We start from the raw sequence: 16,581 nt of genomic DNA on the forward strand, positions 1-16,581 counted from the left end.
GGAAGCATTCAATTAATTTTTATTTTCTTTGCATAAGGAAACAAGTAAGAGGGGCATGAGGTAGAGAAATGAGCAATATACCCACAGTTATTTAGCTGGTCTCCCAGTCTTACAAAACTCCCTTTGGAACAGGAAGAACGAAGCAAGCATGAATATTGACCAATTGTTTTGACAGCCTGCTGTTTTCTATATCCTGTATTCCTCCGTCACCATACATTCTATGAAACAAACAGTTACAGATAATATATTAGCTGGAAGACCCACAGTTTAATGGTACTAAATATAAGGACTTCCCACACATTTCTAAAAATAAGGTACAGAGTTGCTGGAGCTTCAAGAAAAGTAATTTCAGGCTCCTTAGCATTGCGCATACCATGAAAGTGGCTAAACTAGTAACGAAGGCCTAGAGATTAGGACACCAAGTATACATGATAACAATTGAATGCTGCCATTCTCCCATGAGGCTCAATGCTGTCATGAGAAAACCAGGAGAACCAGATCTAATGCATGGAAATCCTTCACAGGAAGAAGATGCCTATCTTGCTAGGAATAATATATTTTCATCAAGCAAAAGTGAGGGAGGGGAAAGGTAGGGACACAGTGTCCCTGCCCAATAGCAGGCTGTGATCCTTGTCTCCCAGTTATGTTTCTGAGTTGTTTTCCCATTCAGGAATGAGGTCTATGAGCCTGTTTTAGAAAAAGCATTTATTCTGACCTGAACTATATAGCATAACATGGAAGAAAAAGAGAATTCCAAGCAGCCAGGATCATCAGAAATCCATACCATTCCTGGGAGTAAGCTGATATTTCAAGTCATCCTTGCATCCAAATTTGACCGGTAGTGAAAAGGCAATGATGTGGCAGAATAATGTCTTTTTTTCTACTGATTACATAAATCGTATTCTGTCAACTGCTAAACTAGTGACTAAACAGCATAGGACATCATAACACTGTTCATTGCAGGAAAGTAGGACTCTGTTATGCCTCATTGGTTCCAACTTCCTGCCTTCCTCCTACTCCTTGTAACTGAAAAACCCTGCTTCTCAGCAAAATTCTTTCAAGGTTGACTCTACTTCACACCTTTTATCTTTCATATATATCTATAATTTACACAAATAAAATAATATAAAATTATAAATATTAATATCATAATAATGTAATACAATATATGTATTATATAGACCATATATATTATATGTGTTACTATGTTTCACTGTATGCTATTTATTAGAAAAGCCATTCCTTGTTTATTTTTCTGACTCTGGCTGAGTTCCTTTGTTCCTTGCTTTTCATTATGTGGCTCAGTCTTCTAAAGACAATTGTTCCACTAGGAAGATAAGGTGAAAAGGTAACTCAAATAACACAATGTGTCATCAAAATAAAACATGGTACAATTTTAGTTTGCTACTGTGGGAATTCCACTTTTATATCATTCCCTCTTTCCCCAGAAGTAAGATAGACTATTGAGTTTTATACTTCTGGTCAGAAATTTTCAGTTATATAATGCAATGGTATGTATGTGTTGTTCATACAAAACAAAAGTAAAATTTACTCCCTATAGGTAAAAGACCATTAATTTTAAAACATTGGTTGCTTCTTGATTCCTGATACTGTGGGGATAAAATCTCATATTATTTCTCCAAAAAAAAAAAAAAAAAAAAGTCTCATCCATAAAATGCAGGCTTTTCTCACAGTACAAAAATTCAAAAGTTTTCCCTGTCACTACTTTTGTTGCATCTATGTGGTACTTAGTATATTTATGAAAGCTTTTTAATGATCAGTTTATTTGGTTGATGAACTTGGGCAATACTTGCTTTTCACAGGAGAAGCACTCACCAGTAGCTATTACCACTGCTACAAATCCATTCTGCATAGCTACCACAATGAGGGTTTCAAAGTCTGTTGCTTTTGACTGTGAAGTTACAGGACAAGTTAGTAGTTTTTCTGCCAAGAACGCAATACTTGAGCTGAATTAATAGATGTAATAAATAATAGGAAACAGAAGGAGATGAAGAAGGGGCAATCTAAGGTGCTTTCTTCTATCTAGTGTTCAGTAACTTCTCTCAGACTTTCTGGAAAATGTCTTTATTGCCAAAAGAAAGCTAATTAACCAAACTCAAATCCAGAAGATATATTATGCTTTCTGCAATGCAGAGTATTTTTTTTTAAGACTGAGTAATTGCTTCTAGTTTCCTGGAGTGTTTTACAGAAAGACAAACTGATAGAGAAACAAAATTTCACAAAAGACCAATCACTGGTTGAAGAGCTGGCTCTCAAAAGTCTTAGCGGATGTTATATTAGATGTGGAAAGGAACTTTCATGTGAGCAAAATAATATAAAAAGCAGAGTAAAAACTAAGTGGCTTTCAGAGAAGAAAATGCCTGATGTTCATTATTTTCACAGAGTTGTTCCAGTCAGTCCTCATAAAGTTTTGCAGTATTGGATGGTATTATGGTAGCTCAAAACACTGCATACCTTTAAGCCCCTTTCCAGGAGAAACTTTCATGTTTGCTACATTCTCAGTTGCCATGACAGGTACAAGCCTGGTCTATTTCTCCCTGACTGTGGGCCCGGTTTTGTTGCATTCAGATACTCATAAACTTGGAATTGCTCAGTTGAAGGTAAAGAAATTGTTTCAAAGGGGTACTGAAATAATTTAGAACAAACATGGACTAAAATAAACAGATCAGATCATACCTGCATTTTATACACAATACTTATACAGGCCATCACTTACTGAACAGTGAATAAAATCAGCTTTTTAACATATTGGTTAAGTAGTAATTAGATTTTGCACAATACTCTGTCCATTGGTAAATTAAATATAATTTGTGTCAGTAGAAACAATACTCCTTGCTGTTGCGTTCTGTGCTGCTGTGATGGTTATTAATTCAAGGAAAAAAATACAGTTCTTTTCTCTCATTTGAGAGATTCCATCCACCGTGTGAAACTGGATTTAATCTAAACCGCACTGAAATCTGTTGCAAAAACTCCTGTGGCCTTCACTGAGCTTTAGATCAGTCTCTGAACAGGTCAAGGTTCTTGTGGAAAATAATATCATGAGGCATTTTAATTATGCATGAATATATATTATCAGTGTGTAAGAGGTTTCTCTGAAGGAATCACAAACTCTCAGAACAGCTGAGGTCAGAAGGGACCTCTGTGGATCAACAAGTCCACCCCCACTGCTCAGAGCAGGGTCAATTAGAGCGTGTTTTCCCAGGGCCATGCAGGAACGTAACTCTAACATTATTTCTTTAGTTTTAAATGACTGGTTTTCCCAATCTAATGCTCTCTTCAATAAAAGTCTGTGTTACATTTTACTCTATAATTATGGGATCATTTGCCAATCCTTTATGGCCTCTTATCAAGAGAGTGGAATCCTGTTGTACGTTTTACATTTAGTATATTTTTTTCACTGTGCAGGATCAGGATTTGTAGTTTTAATGCAATCTTGGAAATTATTGTAATGTGCTAAACTAATTCTGACCTTTTTAAGGTTCTCTATTTTGATTGCAAAGCACTTCACTTCTTTAGCATGAGTCAGTGAGACTGCAATCATTGGAGAAAAAAATTAAGCAAAACTAATGTAAAATGGATGATTGGGAACATAGACATATGAAAGACCCCTAAATCTTGTCAAAAAGTATTCCAGAAATGCAGCATTCTAAGCCACTTTGCCATTAGATATTGTCATCAAGTCTTGATCAATCAAAGGAAGATGCTGAACATCTGTGAGGTTTCTGTAGTAATAATATTCAATTCTTGTCCCATTTATTTTAATAAAACTGCTTCCACAAATTGTTGCATTCATAACCAGTTACAGAGCTGCTTCAGTGAATCTTTTTCCCATTTCCCTAGATACCTGTTATCTGACATCCTTTAACATCCATGTTCTCACGAATCTGCTTATTTTTTAGATTGAGAGCTATATGGCAATTAGCTGACAGAAAGACTATTTACAAGTTATTGATGGATGCTGTTGATATATAGCTGATACTGATTGTTGATAAGAGTTATATTTTAATTGAAATTACTGCCCTTGTTACTATACAGTAATGTGACTAGTTGAATATAAAATTCAATACCAAAAAATTGAAGGCCAGATCTTGAGTACTATCTACTCTCTATGTAGGGTTCAGATTCAGTCCAAAAGCTTTTTGTACCACCTACTTTTCAATACCGTCTAACCCTACAGGCCTTCAGCTCAAAAATATCACTGATCTCCCACAAAGAAATCATCACAAGAATCAAAAGGGGGGTTATGCAGCAGTTCAGCCTGAGCACGATTGTCAGGGTCAGCCATGAACATGGGTGGTATGTACTGGTATTCCCAGTCCTGCAAGAGTCCTTTATGCTGGGCATGGTAAGTTGCAAAGCCAAAAATACGTCAAGCATGGAACTTGGCATGGTAAATCTCTGTCACTTTAACAAGAGTATTCTTCTTGGATCAAGAAAATAGAGGCTGCCAATCAAGCTAGGATTTTAAGGATAGTCCTAGTCTTAATTCTCATCTCCCTTTTCCTTATAAAAAGTCAGAGTGACGTGTTCTATTTGTGCATTTCTCCTACTCTTTTGGTCTGATGAAGTCTGTAGCTAGAGCACTTCATTGGTTTTCACAATCTTTGAAACAAATGTAATGTTTTCTGTGAGGAAAATATATTCTATATGCTAGAATTAAAATGAATAATAAATATATATGTTTCCAAATAGAAAAATCTGATGTACACATTAAAGAACAGAAAATATCAGTTGGAACTGTGCCAAGCAAAAAAGTATCTATATCTTAAAAAGAGAACTCATGGAACTGTTTTCTGGTTCTGGTGATCTGAGTGCCTTATATTACTGAAACATTTCTGAATCTCTTACATTACTGAAACTTTTGTGGTGTGAAGAAGAATAAATACACTGGCAAAGAAAAGTGACTGAGAGTGACTTGAAAGTACTGAGTGACAAAGCCTTTCTGATCTTATTTGAAATGATGTTTCAGACTTCACAGCTTACACTGAGGCTCTGTTATCAATCAGTGACCTTGTTAGTAATCTCAGTGGACAGAGTAATTAATGACACTGTTTTGCATAGATCTGGGGGATGAGTAGGAAGCAGATATAATTAGACTATTGTAAAGTCTCAATTTTGAACTATCACTTCTAAAAGATGTTCATTGATATGTGAGTTTTATCAAAGCTAGCAAATATGCATGGATTTATCTTGCATAAGTTAACTTAGGGAGCACAATCCCAAAGACAGCGCTGTATCAGATGATGCTTTTTGATGCAAGCACTAATTGATGAGCAACATTTCCTACAGCCTTTATCTCACAGGGCAGAATGAGAACTAATTTGCTTAGCTGTGTTTTCCCAGTCTGAATTTCACTAGGTGCCACCACAATTGTTGGTACGAATCTCAGCCACTAAGCCTCATGAATCTGCATCCCTTGGTGTGTGAATATAATGCTCTAGGCCAGGCATGCCCAGACTATGGCCCATGGGCCATATGAGACCCTGGACAGACTGTGAATTTTTCACATTATTTTGTGATTATGGTGATATTTTTTGTGAGTTGGTTGTGTGTAGCTTGAGTGTGGACTGGGTAGGCAACATCAGAACACTGTGTAGGGGAGGGGCAGTACAGTTCTAAGTCTACCTGTCAAGCCATCATACACACTCGGTCAAATCAAAACCCTTATGTGTTATATATTATCTGTGCTTGAGCCACTGGGAGAGTAAAGTGCAGTGATTACCAATAAGCTTTCCTATTTAATTATTACACTTGGGCTTGTGCTATTTCATAAAATAATTAAATAAGCAGACAGTTCACAATAGACAAATTTTGTAATTTCAACATCTCAAAAGGTCAAATCTCCCAGTAGTTTAATCTTTTTACTGCCCTCCTTCGCTCATGTTGTAATAAAAAAATATGTAAAAAAAAAAAAAGTTTTGTTACTGCTATACATGAACTATATTACACAACTTATATGCAACTCCAGACATTTCTCTTTACTCAGTGTGGGCCCAGGCAAGCCAAAATGTTAGATACTCTTGCTCTAGGCCGTCTCTTCAACGAGGCAGATTTTAAGAGTAAATACTACTGTTGTGAGGAATGTCTACTTACTGATTCAAGCTGTTGTTTCTTAGAAGTAATCTGTAAGCAGGTCTATAGTCTGACCTCAGCAGAAAAGGTGCTTTCATCTGACTGACTTGCTTGAACTCTTATTTTTAAAATAATTGAGTTTATTTTCAAATTGTTCTCCTGCTGTATGTTGGGCTACAGGTTTAAGCTGTGTATTGGTTAGAACATTACAAAATTCCTTGCATGTTTTGGAAGTATATATGTTTTACAGTCTGCATAGCAACAAAACAGAATCTATGGAAGCTTCTAGGAGAGATAATCTGCATTTAAAAGAAATATGATTTACAAACATATGTACTAAAACAGCACCTGCCCACAGCATAGGTAGTGTTAGTGTTCCTATTCCAAATCACTGGCTTCAGGGGCTTCAGTATTTTCTGCCAGACACTGTGTTTATCAGTGTGATTGTATCTTGCCTGATGGCAGAGGGATAATCAAATTAGGATTTTTACAGCAAACAGTAAGGAGAAAATACAAAATGAAAAAAATAAATAGAGAGATTAAGCTCCTTACTGAGAGCCAGAATTGGCCAGTGTCCCTACCTGGCTGCTTCTAAGCTTGCCATGCTTAATCTTTACAGTCCTAAGGCTAGGATCGAGCATTCAGAGCAACTGACCTAGAAAACACTAAAGAAGCTGAAGCAGTTTGTAAGTGCTTGAAGGAAATCTCAGGCATACAAACAGCCAGAAAGTGCTGCAAGGAGATCGCTTTCTCACCACCCATAGGATGAATAAAGTTCATCAAAGCTGGCAAAGAATGGAGAAATTTCAGGCAAAATGTGATAAAACTAGCCCGTGGCTCCTGCATGAGGAAATGATGGATTTTTTTTATCTAAACAGATGGGAAAGTCACAAGATGTGTTCACTGAAGAATACAATACAGAAAAGAGTAAATTTACTTATGGTATTAACCATAGTACCTAACATTTTGATTAACCCAGCACCTTGTGAAGTTACAAGATGAGTATAGTAGTTAGTTCCTTTGCAACCACTTGATTGTTCTACATGCTCTGTGATCTAGTCCCTCTAAGCTTTTCCATTATGATGCACAGTGTTTTCTGCAGCAGAGCTCTCAGACAAAAGTACTGGCTTCAGAGCAATTCATGGATGAGGAAAGTGGTGCACACAGCCAAGGTGTACCTATAAAAGAGCCACATATATTCAATCACAAATCTGGGGCATAGAATCATAGAATGGTGTGAGTTGGAAGGGACCTTTAAGATCACCTAGTTCCAACCCCCCTGCTATAGGCAGGGACACCTCCCTCTAGACCTGATTGTTCTAAGTCCCATCCAGCCTGGCCTCAAACTCCTCCAGGCAGGGGAACAACATGCTGTGCTTTTCCAGCATGCAGTGAAACTGAGAAATGTTGGTCATACTGGAGAAAGGGATACGCTACAACTCCAAAAATTCTACATGCCCCTGATGTTTTATATATTTACATCAAGCAGTCTGGGCCTGCAGACTTCCCACCAACAAATTAACCATGTGATAAACTTAGATGCAACTCCAGAGCTGCCAGGGAAACCTGCCAAGGAGCCAGATGTCTCTAGGAGTGCTGCTGTCACTATTTAGCTGCTGGGTCCTGCAGCTACTACCAAATATGCAAAGGAATAGGTTAATGTGTTGTCTTATTTCTTAAGCTAGCAGCCTCTACATCAATCTACTGCATTTGAGGTAAGTATTAGTGTCTTTGCAATTTTTTTTTTCAAGCTGAAACATGCATACATGTAAGGTGATGATGCTGATCAAACATGAAAAAGAAAACTTGTATTATTGACCACAACTGCTACATATTCTTAGCCTTCAGTGCCATAATTTGAAATGAAACTTTCTATCTCAAATGTGATCACAATAGATCTTGAAGCTTTTAGGGAGGTAAGGCTTTCCTACAACTTTCAGTGTTTGGTTAATGTCAGGTTAGCACTCAGAAACAACCAAAATCACAGCATCAGTGTCCAGAGAATTTGTATTTCATTTGTTGTCCATTTTAATCAATCACAGAGCAACATAAATCAATTTTGGAAAGTACTAATTTATTTTTTAATCAAAGATTCCTCATTCCCATGTAGTGCTATTAATTCCAGAGTAGTGATACTGCTTATCCCTGTTATTCAACTGTTACTTTTCAATCTTGTACTGTAGATAACTTCAAATTTCTTTCACCTATAAAGCAGACCAATCCTAAACATTAATTAGAGAAAGGCTTAGGCTGATCTATTGCTATAGTGTTCGATATGTCAGTCCTGTCTTCAGACCTTAGAAAGATTTTCTGCTTTCGGTGCATGGATGAATTAGATTTAGGAGGCAATGGATGCCTCTATACTGTCAGTTAGACACAAGCCTACGTCCATTCTGAATCCTCTGTATTTTTCTGACTCCCCAAAATGTTTTCTTCAGAGATGCTGTTCAGGTATGGGATGAGTGTTGCCACACTCTATGAGACATCAGGTGCCCTGACTGAGATGGTGCAGCTCTCAGTAGGTCCTGGTTGCTTCCTAGAGCATCTCAGGACATACCTCCTCTTCTCACCTCCCTCTTTCCCACAACCATTGTGTTCTCTTGTTTCATATTTAGCTTAACTCTCTGAAGCCTTTCTCTAATTAATGTTTAGGAAAGAATGGAGCAATCAGCAAAGGTGAAGTCCAGAGTGTCATGAATATGTAAAGAAAATGAGATGGAAATTGGAAGTTCATAGAGGACCACAGGGAGTTTTGGTGGTACATGGCTTCCCTTTCAAAATCCTCCATTTGAACCATCACTCTCTCCTGTCTTTTGGATCTGCATGATGATTTTTTAAACATTGTTGCACTGACTGATTTTGTTATGAAAATCTGTAGTTTTCCACTTGTAACAAGTTGCTGGAGAAACAAACCTAGGATGTAAGTCATTTTTCCTTCCTTCATCTTTCCCAAGCCTTTTTCCCATTAGTAGGATGTTATCACTTATCTTGATCATTAGACTTAGAAAATGTACTCCAGTATTTTCCTGAGGCTTTTTTGTATTTCTTTGCTTCAAATGCAATCATAGAATCATGGAATCATAGCATCCTTGGAGCTGGAAGGCTCCTTTAAAGATCATCTAGTCCAACTCCCCTGCAGTGAACAGGAGCATGCAGAGTTAAATCAGGTTGCTTAGGGTTTCATCCAGCCTTGTCTTGAAAGTCTTCACTTTCTTTGTTCATGGTTTGTTTGTTTGTTTGTTTTTGTGTTTTTCATTTCTCCAGTGCCCTTCACCACTAAAATACAAAGTTCCTAGATCCAAAGATCCTTGAATTTTAAAAGAGGGAGAAAGAATTTTTAATGTCCAGATCACTGTATTTTGCTACCTGTTCAGCATGTGTTGGCTGTCTCTAAGGTTCTCAGTACCATGATTTTAAGAGCCTGAGGTATTAGCGTCTGTCGGTCCTTTCCTCCCTATTTCTAGATCCGTGTTGAACAAAACGTGGAGAATTATTTCTGCTGGCTTGTCAGGAATATCCTTTTAAATTTGAAAGAAAGGAATCCAAGAACTGTGTGAGCTTTAAATGAAAATAGAATGTAGTATGTCTTTAATGCTTGTAAAGTAAACACAGATATTTTCAAATAAGGGAAGAAAAAAACAGTACTTTTGATTCCTCTTACTTCTTAAACTGATATAATTTCTGTTGGCCTCATATGGAGGGAAAGAATAAGAGATTAATTCCCTGGGAATAAAGGAAAATAAGGATAAACCCAGATACATCAACAGAAATTAATAACTCCCTCTACCATAAATATTTGTTATTTAGTTTTTCTTCTTTGCTTGGGGGTTCATCTGGCTGTATTTTATATTTTGCTTCCTTCTTTACAATGATTTTATCACTTTTCTATATACTGTTAAGCATATATTGCTTAATACTAGAATATTTTTGGATCAGCTAAGTATCAGTCAAATCCTATTATCGTAAAAGTCTGTTCTGGAAAGATCACCTCTTTCTAAGATTACTAAAATGAAAGCAAGAGCCCTTGCACGTTAGACTCTCTTTTTCCAAAAGATTTCCATTTTCTTCTGCAGACCTGCCACTTTACTTGCTAGTTGCATTATGAAAAGCTGTGCTTATAGCAGACCTATTGTAGAGTGAAAGGAGAAAATGCTTGGCTACAAGGCAGTAGCTAATTCACTATTCTTCAGGGACTGATATTCATCTATCCTTCAATAAAAGCTAATGGTTAAATAGACCCAATGCACTCAGCTAATCTAGGAAGAAGGTGATGGTTGGGGGGTTGGGATTCAAGTTCATGCTGAAGTGCTATTCCTGAAGACAAAGATATTCTTACGTTTGCCATAGAAAAAGATGACAATGTTACCAAAAAAGTATCAGATGGCTTTCAATCTCAACTACATGGCTTTATGAAAAGCACCCACTGCATCTGAAATTTTAGATTTTATTAATTTTTAAAAATGTATTACTGTTCTTTTTCTTATTTTTCATTTTAAGGGATATGATTATTTAAACAAAGGGATTAGATTTTAAATAACCTTCTGACTAGTCTTTTGCTACTTGAATTCCATCACCCATAAGAAGACACAAAGAATTTTTTTGTGAAAAGCAATTTTTGCAAAGCACTCCCAGGAGGAGAAATGACAACACGTTTCCCTCTGTATAACTACCATTCTAGTTAAAAGTACTGCTGTGCTGTGCATATCAAACAGTCCATTGTGAGAAGGAAAGCTCACCTGAGAAATCAACAACAAAAAAAAACAGCCCACAACTAACACAGCAAGCTATGCAAGGGCAGAGCAGATAAATAAGATTATGATTTAAAATACAGTGCAGAGAGAAAATCGTATGGCTTATGGACAGTTTCTGCAGCTATGTATAAATGCATTTGTGTCACTGATTATTTAAACAGATAATCTAAAAGTATTTTTCTGTGTTCTAGGATCTCTAGCTTAGCCATAGTGTACATGAACATGAAAACATTGATCTTAATGTGTAGATGAGTTGCTTAACTGCAGGGCAGAGGCAGTTGGTCACAAAAGGCCAAATACTTGTCCTCTTGAAAGCAGTGGCAAGGCTCCCCATGGTTTCACCGTGAATAGAAATCAATAATAATTAGGGGAGGAGTTGAAACCAGTGGCTTGTGTTCAAATCTGGGGACACTCTCATAGTGCAAGTGACGAAATAGCAGATATTATTAAAAATAAAGTCACAGATCTGAACACCAGAAAATCAGCAGCAGAACTGCTATGTTTTCTCAGTGATAAGGTTGGATGCAGCACTTGTGAGAGAGCTTGAAGGTCTATCTGTGTCTTTCAAAAAAACTCAGTACTACATGGTTTTTCTCTTTCTACATTGTCTCCCTTATTTATCAGTTAGAGAAATATGCATACATACGAGTATACTTATTTTTGCAGGGTTCTGTGCATTTTTTTCAGAGTCCATACACAAATTCCTCCTTTAAGGGATATTTGCCAATAAAGCATTACCTTTTCTGTCAGAGGCCAGACTGCAGACTGTATCACTCTTGTAAATCCGAGAATAACTGCAGTGCTACAATCAACAACTCTTACTTTCCTTCAGTATGCATCGGGGGAAGTCTGCAGACCAACTTATTTTGCAATAATATGAAAAAAAAACGGCCTCAAAAAGTGGATTGAACTGTTTGTGAGTACAGAAATGGTTCGCTCAGTAGACCTCCCACTTAATTTTTGTGAGGGTCACTTGTTACTCTAGAATTGATACAACAGTAATTTTTCTGTGCAAAGTGCTGGAGATTCCAACTATATGGTGTTGGACATATACTTGAGATAATGTATCAGACCAATGGAGGTCTTAGAGATGGTTGAAAGGCACAAAGGTTGAAAGCAATTTTAATGAGCTCTGCAACAGCTTTAAGATTATTAAGTAAATTCTTGGTAATTGGATCATATATGAGAACATTAACATATTTTGATATTTGTGATAACTGTTCTTTATACTACTGCCTTCATCTCAATGCTATGTCAGTATCGCTTTAAAATAAGGGGCAAGACTCATTAACACAGTAATTTGAGAGAGATATATTTTACATTGTTTGATATTCAAACTATCTAAGAAATAAATGTATTTTTTGAATTTTATCCTCACAAACACGCCAAACATAGTTAGGAATTTCATGAAATTGGTTCAGGGAAAAATTTCCCATGAATTTTTGCAGAGTTATAGGATGATTTTTGTTCAGTCTCAGAAGTCTGAGAGAAGTAGCCTTAGTTGAGCAGCTCAGAGAGTGGGGAACCTCACAGAGTTCAAACACCCTCCAGGTAGTATAGTTAATGTACTCTACAGTTAACAGTGTGGATAGGATCTGTTTTTTTTTTAATACCGTCACCCAAGTAAACCCAAGCAACTATAGTAATACAGTGGTGGAGTACCTGGACCATCTCAGTGTTGGTTGTTTAAGATGGGGACTTATTGTTCAACTGCATTTACATTCTTGATGCTCTCAAATCTGACAGGCTGATAGATCTGGAAGTGAAGATGATGAATCTATGTCATCCTATCTTACACATACTGTCATTGTAGTCAGACACATTTCTAATCCTACCATCAGAACAATAAACAAAGTTTATTTCTTTCTCATTGCACATTAGTTTTCAATTAGGTGTTCATTAAACGATAATATTTCATTCTTTTATAGCTTTCTTAATGAGTCTTGTTCCAACAAAGTCTTTAGAAATGAAAATACTAGTACTCTGAGTGTGGTAAATATGGAGAATGTAGGTTTCTAATTCCACCTGCTAAAAAAGCTTTGTCTGTGAAGAATCTTGTCTTCTGTTTGTTAATATTCAGAAGGTCAATTCCTTTGAATCTGCTTGTGAGACAGACTTGTTTAACGAGTAATCACCAAGGGCTGTGATTGATCTATATCACAGTTAGCAATTTCTAAGTACTTGCCATTTCATTTTCTCAGGGTGTCATTTTTTGCTAAATTTAAACAACTCTGAAGAATTAAAATATTTGGAGGATTCTCTGACTCTATCTTCTCAATCAGTTATACTGAGTGGAAGGATCTGGGCTGTTCAAATGTGCTGTTTTATAATGAAGAAATGCAGATAAGGCATTTGATATGAGACAAAGACTTCACAGGTTCTTGAAAAGAAGAACCAGGAGTACAAAACAGTCAATATATGAGGAGAATACATGGTGGAAAAACTTTCTTTCCATAAATACATATTACGTTTCTTTTTGCTTCTTCTGCTTCTGCTTTTGTAGAACTACCTCCTCTGCTTTTTAAATGTCATCCATATTTATCAGACTGCATGGTTTTTGACATTTGGGAATATTTTCTCATCAAACTGTAACTGAAGCTTTGACAAAGGGTACTAATTATCAAGGGACTGGATTTTTTTCCTTTCTCTTTACTTCTTTTTTATTTTATTTTATTTTATTTTATTTTTATTATTATTTTTTTAAGGAGCAGTAAAGTGTGTGTAAAGTGTAAATTATCAACCACTGCCTACATTATGGTAGCAGTCATTCTTCCCTTACTGTTGCACCAAGGTTAGAACTAAGAAGTTAAACTTCTGCTAAAGCATGTATTAAAGGTAATGGATGTTGAATGGCAGTGGATCTTAAATGACAGAGAAGTCATTAAGTTACCTACTCAAGCAAAAAGAGTTACCACCTCTTAGAAATACAAACAATCCCAACTGAAGTAAATTTTATGAATGCTTTTAATATAAGTGCTGAGTAACTATGCTCTCTCATTATTTCATGAAGTATAAAATACCTAACTTGTATGCTACAATATGGTGAATAAAAAAATAGAGCATGAAAATCTGCTTAAAAACTGTTCTATTACTAAACAGAAAGCTGCATTATTTTAAAAGTCATACAAGTGTACTGTGATTTTCATAAACAAAATTTGTAGTATTGGATATAATACATTTTCTTGTCCTCAGTAGCAGTAAAGCCATATTGGACCCTGATCAGAAACACAATGTTTGTTTTTCAGAAATCCATTTCATAATTCTCCAAATGAACGGTATAGATATACAGCTAAAATCTATTATTAATCCATTTTTAGTTGCCTAGCAATGTACAACTGCAAAGGAAAGAATAATACATCGTGTGTAATACATTTTTTTATTGTTATCAATAATCTTGTGTCCACATAGTTCTCCTTCATTATGACCTTGTCTGCCATCACAAATAAATGATTTGATTTCCTTGACTTGTCAAACCCAGGCTACTTAGTATAAAGTGAGATTTTTAACTAAGGAGGGAATGCAAGGCTTTTCCATTACAAAATCAATTTTAGTTTCGTTTCAATATCAAAGTTAGCTCTGAATATAAGCTCCTTGAATTCAGCTATGTTAATCACAATGCTTAGGTCAGATTATCTGAATCAATTTTATAAAAATCCAAGACCAAGCATAACTTTTATGTCTTCGGCTCAGTCTTGTTTTAGTGTCATTAACTGAGAATTGGTACATTTTTTTTACCAGCTTATCTAGCTATAGATTGTAAGTAAAGAATGTAGCCATCCTTACCTTGCACCCTCAGGAGAAAACAGTTCCAAGCAGTTACCTGTGACAGCAGAAAAGAAATATGGTCCTAAGTATTTCTAAGACTCAGCAGTTTCTACACAGTGAGGTCTGCCTCCTGTTGCCCCCTTCTATCCTACACATAATTCTTATTAATGTCCTCATATTGCACATTTTAAATCATCATATATTTATGAGGCAGGAGTAAAAGGAAACAAGTATGGAGCTGTCCCTAAAAAGAATGCACAACAGACCAGATCAACATGGCTTTCATATGATTTTACAACATATTTTCTCTCTTTAGAAGCAATCATGGTACTGAGTTAAGGTAAAGAAACAAGCAATAAGAACAACTACAAACAGAAACAACAACAACAACAACAACAAATTCTACTCCTTTTTTTTTTTTTTTTTTTTTTTTCCCCCCCCACAGGCTACAGAAAACTAAAGAATTCTTGGCAATAGCATTCCTCTTCCAAATGACTGTCTACAAAAACTATTGAAGTAGATTGGATTTACGTCCTACAGCTCCACATAAATTTAGAGCACTTTTCCTCTTCTTGTTTTTGTTTTTTTTTTTTTTTCCTTAGCTTTAACTCAAAGAAACTCTCTAGACTTCAGTAGATCAATTTGAAATCTCTGTCCTGCCTTCTGACAACAAGATTTCTAATTTGAGTCTCACTATATACATCTATTCCCCCCTGGGAATTTTCCTACTCAAAAAATACTGAGAACGGCACTTCCACATTAAGTTTATCATAAAATCCTTAAAAGATTTGGAGGGAGGCATGTGCCGGGAACTGTTTTTTTCAGCTTTTGTGTTTCAAGTTCTGCAGAATGTTTGGCAAAACAAATTGTGGTTCAGCACAGAATGAATGCTTCACTGGTGTTGTACTTTTCCATTTCCCCTGTAGAATGGTGAAAATGATGATTTGATTCTTCTTTTCTCATAGAAAATGGCATCTTTCCTCTCCAATTTTTTGAGTAGCTAGAAATCTGAAGAACTGCTCTTTCTCTTCAAAAAAGTATTTTTAGATGAGAAAGCACTGGTAGTACTGCAGTACTCTTTTAGTACTGGAGTATGTAAGAGAAATTTTCATGTCATTCGTTAGAAAAATGTAAGGAATTAACAAGTTTCACACCATCATGTCAAGTCCTGAAAACCTAAAGGATTTGGCTCATCTGTGTTGTGCATATGTATATAGGTGGATACTCCCATTTTGAAGACTAAGATGGAAATGAGGCTGTTGAAGCTAAGTGGATGAAGGGGTTTACCCGCTTGCCTGTATGGTGGACAGTTCCTGATGGTTTCAAGAGGAATGCTCTCAACATCATATGCCACAGTCTCTCTCCTCCACTTTTATTTGGGTTTCTACATTCTTTGTGCTGGAGAGGGGCATTTTTCTCTACAGATTAAGAGGTTGGTAAAATTTCACTACTTCAGTAGGATCCTATTTTATTTAGAACAGGTGCTGCTGTGAGCTGAGGAACAGTCAACTACTTCTCATGGCTGTGAAAGAGCTACACTGTACTAATTCTGTGGTATGACTCCCAAGTATGGTTGCTTTACCTAAACTTGTATAAATGCTATAGTCATCAGGCATGTCAGGTAAGGTAGATGAAGTTTTGGTTTCCACATTCATCTACTTTTGCCCTGTAGGTTGACCACAGAAATCTAATGATGTGAACAACTTTTAGAAAGCATATGAATGCCACTGAAGAATGGTGTAAATAGGAAAAAAGGAGTCATAAATAGGATTAAAATGAAGCAGACACCCTGAGATAAATTATTGTCTTGTAATTTAGAGTTATTTTCACTTTAAAGTAGTCCTTGTGAGGGAAAGCAGGAGTCATTTTTAATCTGGCACTTGAATATTGAATTAATGAAGAAATGGAAAACATTGCTGTGGCTTCATTGGAGATCCAAATATTTTTTCCAGAGAGACCTTGTCTGCTCCAT

At 36.2% G+C, this 16,581-nt stretch overlaps 1 long non-coding RNA gene across 1 annotated transcript in view; it reads left to right on the plus strand.

Moving 5' to 3' along the window:
- Nucleotides 1–15,936, plus strand: part of LOC125688195 (uncharacterized) — a 28,937-nt gene extending 13,001 nt beyond the window's left edge. Inside the window, exon 3 of the long non-coding RNA XR_007374645.1 lies at nucleotides 15,827–15,936. This is a non-coding gene — a long non-coding RNA (uncharacterized LOC125688195). The remainder of the gene's footprint in view (nucleotides 1–15,826) is intronic.
- Nucleotides 15,937–16,581: the final 645 nt, after the last annotated feature.

This window comes from Lagopus muta, chromosome 1 (genome assembly GCF_023343835.1).
Source record: "Lagopus muta isolate bLagMut1 chromosome 1, bLagMut1 primary, whole genome shotgun sequence".
NCBI classification, from domain to species: Eukaryota; Metazoa; Chordata; class Aves; order Galliformes; family Phasianidae; genus Lagopus; species Lagopus muta.